We start from the raw sequence: 9,105 nt of genomic DNA, 5'->3' as shown, positions 1-9,105 counted from the left end.
GATTAATAGAAATGGGTTAATTTAAGATAGAAGTAGATAACAAGAAGCCTGCTATGGCCATATAGTTTGAAATCAATGTAAGTTTCTGTGTGTTTACTTGGTTGGTTCTGAGTCTAGTTCCCTAGAGAGAAAAGGAAATCCACACTGTTTAGTAAAATGAGCAAACAGTGGGTCCCTGGGCAGTGTCCACCTCCTTGTCCTCTATCTGAGGAATTTAACATTTCTTTAGTTTTGTGTCATGAATGGATCAGACTCCATGGGATTTCCCCAATAAGGTCATTTTAAAGAGATAACTGTCTCCGTGGCACCATGGCAACCACGTCCATCAATCCTAGTCTCTAGAGGCCATGGGACCTGGGAGAGGAGCCTGACAATGAAGAGGACTAAAGCCTCCAGCCACGGCCAACTTCACTCAGACAGTTTGTACTCTGAGGGTTAAGACATGTCAGGTGAGTAAAGTGTTCTGAGAACAACTCCATGTTGTGAAGAACCTGGGGAATGTTTCATGGAGTTTCCTCACAGCACTCAGAATCTCTTCCCATGACTCCATTCTCAGACCGTGTTCAGACACTAGTCCTCTACTGACCCAGCTCTTTAGCCCAGAAGCTGAGTGCACACCAGCTCCTCCACCCAGGATTCCACCGCCTTTGCCCTCCGGCCTGCCTCACCTGCCCTGGACTTCCTGAAGTCCTATTACACTCCACTGGGAATGGAGGCAGAAGGAGGCACCTCCAGATGTTCCAGAGGCTTCTACATGGAGAGAACAGCAGAGCAGGTGTCCCAGAAAAGGAGGGGAAATAGAGGCAGAGACGGGAAGAAGTCAAGAGAGAGCAGTGGAGAATGTGGAGAAGGAAATCAGGGCTGAGCATGGCTCACACAGGAGTATAGAGAGCAGCCTATAATCCTCCCACTCCAGAGGGGATGCAGGAGGATCCTTGGCTACATATTGATTTCCAGGTACATGCAACCCAGTGTCAAAAAGAAAATCATCAGGATTTAAACAAGTTAGGAGGAAACATGGTGGGGTGGGGCTTGCCCACTTTTTCTCCAGTTCCAACTTCCCTGATGCTGAGAAACAGTCACCGCCAGAGGTGGGGACACACACTTCAATCCCAGCACTCTGGAGACAGAGGCAGGAAGGTCTTGGTGAGTTGTGTCCTGTCTGTTCTATATAGTGGATTTGGGTTTGAATTGGGTGTTGGTTTGTAGCCAAGGCTAGCATACAACTTAAGATTCTTCTGCCTCCACCTCTGGGATTACGGTCCAGTGCCCATCCCCCACCTGTCTATCACTCCACTGCCCACCCCTGCACCTGCCACCCTAGAGAACTTTAAATGATATCTGATTGTGTCATTCTCCACCTAAACCCATTCAATGGTGTTCCACTGACTGGAGTTCAGGTCCCACGTCTTTAACCTGGTCTCCAAGGCCCTGTGAGGGGGGCCCCAGCCTCTCCAGCTCTCTTGTTCACTATTTACCCCCTACTTCACTCCATGGACTCCATTTCCAATCCTGCCCTGCTTCCACCTGCAGACAGCCTGGAGTTTGCTGGGCCCCAACCTGAATGAAGGCTCCTGCCTCTGGGTCCCCCTAGTTAGCTCCACTCCATACTCAGACCTCAGCTTCTCAGGGAAGGTTTGAAACCTTTTTAGACTCAAATCTCCTGTTGAGCACCTCACTCCCAAGTGTACGTTCCTGTGGAGCGCTGTCGTGGTCACACCTCTGCATGTGTAGGTGATTATTTGGGTGGTGTCTGCCCCTGTAGGATAAGATCCAGAGGGTCAGGGCCCTGGGTGCAGGCACTCAGCTCTGCCCTCCCCTGAGTCTAGCAATGGACACTCCACAGACACTGTGTGCATAAGTGTGTGCATGCCAGGGTCTGGGGCAGGAGGGTCTAGATGTTCCAGGTTTCAGATGGGATGGACAGGACAAAGGTCACCATTCTCCCTCCATGACTCTCACAGACAGAGCGGTTTTCCAGAAGCACTGAGTGTACATTTCCCTTCTCTGTGTTTTGACCGGACAGTTTATGTTATGGCACATTCTCAACAGTTTCAGATGATCATCAAGAAACATTTTCCTCAATTCTGTTTGTGCTGCTAGATCAAGAATGCCCAGGAAAGCAGAGATGGTGGTGTGTGCCTGTATCCTCTTTACTTGATTGTTTGTTTGTTTTCTCTTGTTTCTGTGAGACAGCTCCACACTATAGCCCGGGTTGGATTTGAACCCACTAGGTAGCCCAGGTTGGTCTAGAACTCCATACAATCCTTCTACGCCAGCTTCCTGAGAGCTGGCATGGCAGGATCAGCCACCATATCACCTTCACTTTGTATTTTGGTCAGATTCACCATGTTACCTACCTTGTCCATGAACTCACTTTGTGGGACAGACTGGGCTAGAACCTATGACCCTCCTGCCTCATGCAGGAAATAGCTCTTTATTGTACAATATGAGAGGTGATGTATACTTGTGTGTGAAAGCATACTTGCGTGTGTGTGAGTGCACAAGGATGGCTGGTGGTTTGGAACCAGCCATAGTCAAGTCTTCCTGCGTTGTCTCAACCTTATTTATTTATATATCAGGGTCTCACCATGTATCCTTGAATTCACAGTGACCTGCCTTCCTCTGCCCTCTGAATAATGGGATTAAAGCCTGACCACCATGGCAAGTTCAACCTGAAATTTTTTTTCTTTTTCTTTTTCGTTTTTCGAGACAGGGTTTCTCTGTGTAGCTTTGTGCCTTTCCTGGCACTGACTTGGTAGCCCAGGCTGCTGCCTCTGCCTCCCGAATGCTGGGATAGAAATTTTTAAAACTTATCTTTTTTTTTTTTTTTTTTGAGCTAAGGATCAAACCCAGGTCCTTGTGCTTGCTAGGTAAGCGCTCTACCACTGAGCTAAATCCACAACCCCTAAAACTTATTTTTTAAAGATTTATTTGTTTATTATGCAGTATTCTGCCTGCATTTTTCCTTCCTGCCAGAAGAGGGAACCAAATCTCATTATAGATAGTTGTGAGCCACCATGTGTTTGCTGGAAATTGAACTCAGGACCTCTGGAAGAGCAGCCAGTGTTCTTAACCACTGAGCCATCTCTCCAGCTCAACCTGAACATTTTAAATATTTTATTTGTATGTTTAACTGTATGTGTGTGTGAGTGTGGGTTTGTGCACATAGTACAGTGTCAAGGAGGATGTTGGGTCCTCTGGAACTGAGTGACAGGCAGCTGTGAGCCATCCCTTGTGGATACTAGAAGGAAACTCTGGTCCTCTCTCTGCAAGAGCTGTGTGCACAATCCACCACAGGGCCTTTGCTCCAGTTTCTCCACCTTACTTTATTTTCTGAGACATGACATCTGTCTAAGTCTGGAGTTCCCTAATTCAGTCAGAACAGCTGGATCGTCCTGCCTCTGCCAAGATTGGGGTCACACTGTGTTGGATATTTACATGGAACTGGAGACCAAAGCTCAGTGGGCACTTTACCACTGAGCCGCCCCCAACTGAGGGTGACATTTGACAATCACTAACTTGCATTTCCTGTCACCTGCACTAAAGCTGTCCACCTGCACCCAGCCCTCCTAAGCTGCACACCCTCAGCTCCCAGCAGAGGCACAGACCTGGACTCCACAGACTCTGGCTGTGGTCTTTCACTCCCAGGTCGCAGCACAAGAGATCACAGGAGCCTCTCCAGGGCCTGAGCAGGGACCATCACCAGAGCACATGTCTGGGTCTCAGGCTGATCCCAGTGACAGGGGCCCTCAGGTGTCCCTCAGTCAGTGCTGCAGGTGACAGCTTGATTGTGACAGGTGAAGCCCTGGAGTGTGTGAGCAGGTGGAGCCCTTGACTCCAGTCTGAGGAGCCTCTGTGTTAGAAGAGAGATCAGGATTCCTGATTCCAATAGGCTGAGTTTTGGGGGCCAGAGAGAAGACTGAGCAGGCAGAGTGCGTGCTGCACACCCTGATGACCTGAGCTTGTTCCCAGACCCCACGGGGAAAGACGATTAGTTTTTAACTTGTTTTTTGTTGTTCTTATTTTATAATAATAATAATTACAACTACGACTTTTAGCTTGCCTGAAACTTACTATGTAAGCTGGGCTGCCTCTCAAACTCACATATATAATCCTCCTGCCTCTGCTTCCCAGAACGCTGGGATTAAAAGTTTATCAACCACCTTCATGTGGTGGGTATTGTGTTTCCTGAAATATTGTGTTTTCCCCAAATAAACATATCTGGGGTCAGAGAACAGACAGCCACTAGAACAAAGCCCAAAATGGTGGCTAGAAAATGGGTCAGAGTAAGCCCCAACAGAAGTTGGGTGGTCGTGGTACACACCTTTAATCCCAGCACTTGGGAGGCAGAGCCAGGTGGATCTCTGAGTTCAAGGCCACTTTAGAAACAGCTAAGCATGGTGACCCACGCCTTTAATCCCAGAAAACCAACCTTTAATCCCAGGGAGTGGGGGCAGAAAGAGAAAGGTATAGAAGGTGTGAGGACCAGGAACTAAGGAGAAAAAGCATGTAGTGAGAAAAAGCATGCAGTTAGTTAAGTATTTGGTTGGTTAAGCGTTCAGGCTTTGGAGCAACACAGTTCAGCTGAGAACCATTAGGATGAAGACTCAGAAGTTTCCAGCCTGAGGAAACAGGACCACCTGAGGAAGTAGCAAGGTGAGATAGCTATGGCTTGTTCTGTTTCTCTGATCTTCCAGCAATCACCCCAATAATTGGCCTTGGGTTTGAGTTTTATTAATATGAACTTTTAAGTTTCCTGCTACATTCAGCTTCATTTCACGTATTCTTTTGAGTCAGAATCTCACTAAGTTGCTTAGACAGGTTTGAACACTCAGTATGCCTAGTCAGGATTATAACGTTCATTCCTTCTGCCTCAAGACTCCAAGTAGCTCAGATCACAGACCTGTAACTCCAGGCCTGGCTCCTCGGAGTTCTTAACCCCAGGATAAAGTAGGATAACTTGATTTACATCTAAATAATTCTGTATAAGGTTCCTAAAAACAGCACTTTCCCTACAAAAACTTCAGCACAGTGACCACAGCTTAGAAAGTACAAAGAACAAGGAGGAGGCTAAGGAGAGAAACAAGAGAGTAAGAACCAGTCCCTGAGAGCAGATGTTCAGGAGGATATACTCAGATTCCTAGGAATTAACTCAAAATGTCCTTATGATGGGTGTGACACAGGCCTGTAATCTCAGTTTAGCTCCTGAGGGGCAGAAGGATCATGAGTTCAAGGCCAGCCAGGGCTATATGAGACCCTGAAGCAAAACAAAACACACACACACACACACACACACACACACACACACACACTCACACACTCACACACATACATACATACACACGCACTCACACACACACATACACACACACACCACACACACACACACACGAAACAAAATAACAACAGTGAAGCAATCAACAACTCCTGGGTAGAAGGTCCATGTGAGGGGCTGAGAGCACAGTGCAGGATGGTTCCATTGAGAGATCAACATGTGATCACAGAATGGTTCCATTGAGAGATCAACATGTGATCACAGGATGGTTCCATTGAGAGATCAACAGTGTGATCACAGGGTGGTTCCATTGACAGATCAACAGTGAGATCACAGGATGGTTCCATTGACCGATCAACATGTGATCACAGGATGGTTCCATTGACAGATCAACAGTGTGATCACAGGACGGTTCCATTGACAGATCAACAGTGTGATCACAGGATGGTTCCATTGACAGATCAACAGTGTGATCACAGGGTAGTGTAAGAGGAGAAGTAACGCAGGTCTTTGGGGGTAAAGTCACCAGGTGATTGAGAGGCCACCATGTGAATTAGTGAGAAGACAGACAGACAGACAGGTGCCAGCATTCCTGGATAGAGGAGGAAAAGGAGGAGGAGGAAGGCCTGAGGACAATCAGCAATCAGGAGAAGAGAAAGGACTCTCCCCTGTGAGAAAACAAACATCTCTCACATCATTCTAGAAGCTGCACAGGAGGTGCTGCCCCAGAGAGGACACACTTCAGTGGAAGCCAAACAGGGGAAGGAATCCCCTCAGCCAGTAAGGGCGCTGAGAAGGGCTGAGCTCATTACAGGTGTGGGGGGACAAGACAGGCTATGGTGGGGACAGAAGTACAGACACAGTGTTGGGGAGGCAGTGAGTAGGGGAGCAAGCAGAGTCCATCTCCCATGTTTGCTGTTAAAGGACACTGGGTGGGGAACAGGCTGGATTTCACCTGAGTTCTATGATGGGTGCTATGAAATATGGTGGCTGCTCAGCTTCCTGTTCCTCTGAGGGGTGAGGAAGTATCCAGTCCCAGCCTCAAGCTCCTGTGGCCTGGAATTGTCTTCTGTAATGCTCTCCACTCTACTTGAGAGGCTGAGGCAGGAGGATGGCAAGTGAAATTCAATGAGATCTCATCTCAAAGCAGTAATTAGAGAAAAGTAGGCTAGAGAGATATCTCCATAGTTAGGAGCACTTGCTGCTCTTTCAGAGGGCCCACAGGGAGGCTTACAGCCATGCATAGCTCCAGTTCTGGGAGATCCAGCACCCTCTCAGCCTCTGTTAGCACCACATGCATATGTGCATTCTAGCAAAACACTCATACATATAAAATAAAAATTTAAATTAAAAAAAATTGAAGATGAGATGGGGCTGTAGTTCAGTGGTAAGATGCTTAGCTGGTGTGCTCAAGGCACTAGGATCAATCCCCAGTGACCTGAATCCACAGCACGCGCGCGCGCGCGCGCGGCGCGCGCGCGCACACACACACACACACACACACACACACACACACACACACACACATCACAGAGCTGGGGATGTGGCTCAGTGTGGCTTCCTTAAAGTGCATAAGACCCTGGGTTTGTTCTCAAATACAGGAAAAACAAAGTAAATTAAACACACAAGATAAAAGTATATAATATAGCCAGGCAGTGGTGTTATATGCCTTTAATCTTTTAAATTTAAAAGAGGCAAGAGGATCTTTAGGGCTTCATGTCAGTCTGGTCTACAGAACAATTTCTAGGACAACCAGGGTTACACAGAAGAACCCTGTCTCAAAAAAAACACAAAACAAAACAGGACATCAAATAAAACAAAAACTGTTGCAGATTATTTGAATCACACTGTGAACCCTGAGATTGCATTATTTTCTAGAAAAACCAGCTTCTCCTTGTGGTGTGGCCCAAGCTCTAGCACACACCTTTAATCTTAGAGCTTCCTGCTTGGATATCATAAACAAGATTAAATAAAAATTCAACCATAGGTCAAGAGACAACCGGATGACAGAAAAAAATCCATGTAGAAATAGGAGGAAGTAAGGAGGGTAGATAGACAGGACACACAGGAAGTAGAAGGAAGGGACATTCAGTCGGAGGTGTTTTGTTCTGAGAAGGTTGTAGGAGAAAGGTCTTTCTGGGGGTGACAGCGGAGGAGGAAGGTCAGCTGGGTGCTTTCTGTGCCTGTGAGCTAGGAGGATTTCACCCCAGGCAAATCCATAACCAGAATAAGTAACTACTCCAGGAAGGATAAAGTGTTGTCCTTTCCATGGAGGAAGTGGTCCATGGGGTTGTGGAATCTCTCTCTGCATCTAAGGAAAGCAGCTGAGGCCCATCATGTATATCAGGGGTGTCCTGCAGGGAGGCCCAGGAGAGGCCCTTGTGTGAAGGAATGTTAGTCATGGACACCTCTCATGGACAGATGCTAAAACTCTGTGGAACCAGCCTGAGAGAGAAGTGTGTTGCAGTCAACAGAGCTGAAAGGAGTTGGAGAACTGTAGAGTGTTTTGACATCAGAGATGGAGATGCAGATTTGGAGTTTGTCATCTGGTTTTTGGACTTCTTTGGCCCAGTATTTCCTCACTGTGCTCCCTTTATCCCTTTTGGAATGGGAATGTATATCCTGTGCCGCTGTATGTTGGAAGTATGTGATCTGCTTTTTTATTTTCATTTTACAAGGAATTGCTGTTAAGAGATTGCCATGAGTCGCAGTAGAGACTTTGAACTTTGGACTTTTAGACAGTGTTGAGACTGTTATAGACTATGGGGACTTTTGGAGTTGGACTGAATGCATATTGAATTATGATATTACTACAAGGCTATGGGGGCCAAGGAGTGGAATGTGGTGTTTTGAATAAAAATGTCCCCATAGGCTCATGTATTTGGATGCTTAGTCATCAGGGAATGGAATCACTAAGGGGGTGTGGAGTCCATTTGGCCTTGTTTAAGGACATGTGTCACTGGTGGTGGCCTTTGATTTTCAAAAGCCCAAGCCAGACTTAGTGCCTCTCTCTCTTCCTGCTGCCTGATGATCTGGATGTAGAGCTCCCAGCAGCTTCTCCAGAACCATGTCTGCCTCCATGTTGCCAAGGTCTCCATTCATGATGATAATGGACTAAACCTCTGAAACTGTGAGGAAACCCTATTAAATTATCTTTTATAAGATTTGCCAGTTCATGGTGTGTCTTCACAGGAATAGATTACTGACTAAGGTAGCTTCTTATTGATTTCATACCTGGAAACATCATGATAATCCAGTACCAAAAGTCCATGTGAGTCATGACACCATAAAATTAACTTTGCCTGTGCTGACCATTACAGTAACTATGATACATTGTCTTTAGCAATTCCATGCTGCCAATTTGCCCCTAATACCTTTGCACCCAAGAAAACTCACTGCCTTTAATTCGTCCAACTGAGCAGCAGCATCTCCAGTCCTGAGGTCTGGCTCAAGGAAAAGGGTGACAAGACTCTGTAATCGCTGGTGACCTCTCACCATTTTGTGTCTTACAGGGTCAGTGAGGAGCATGTCTTCTGAGCCTTCCCATGGTGGAGGATTAGGTTTTACACGGCACACCCAAGCTAGCATTGAAAATTCCCTGAGCCTTAGAATCCCTTCATCATCACTAAGCCAAGGTCTACCAGGCATCTCCAAGTCTTTATCAGGAAGCCATCTTTTGACAAATGCCTTAGCCAACAATTCAAAACAAACATTTGACACTTTTATTAACTGTGAGAGCTTCCATATTAAATCTAGAATCTGCACTTAGAGGGCCCATATTAATAAACTCAGTCTGACCCAGTTTTAATGTTCTTTCCACCATTATC

The sequence above is a fragment of the Onychomys torridus genome, unplaced genomic scaffold (genome assembly GCF_903995425.1).
Source record: "Onychomys torridus unplaced genomic scaffold, mOncTor1.1, whole genome shotgun sequence".
NCBI classification, from domain to species: Eukaryota; Metazoa; Chordata; class Mammalia; order Rodentia; family Cricetidae; genus Onychomys; species Onychomys torridus.
Note: the sequence above shows the minus strand (reverse complement) of the source record.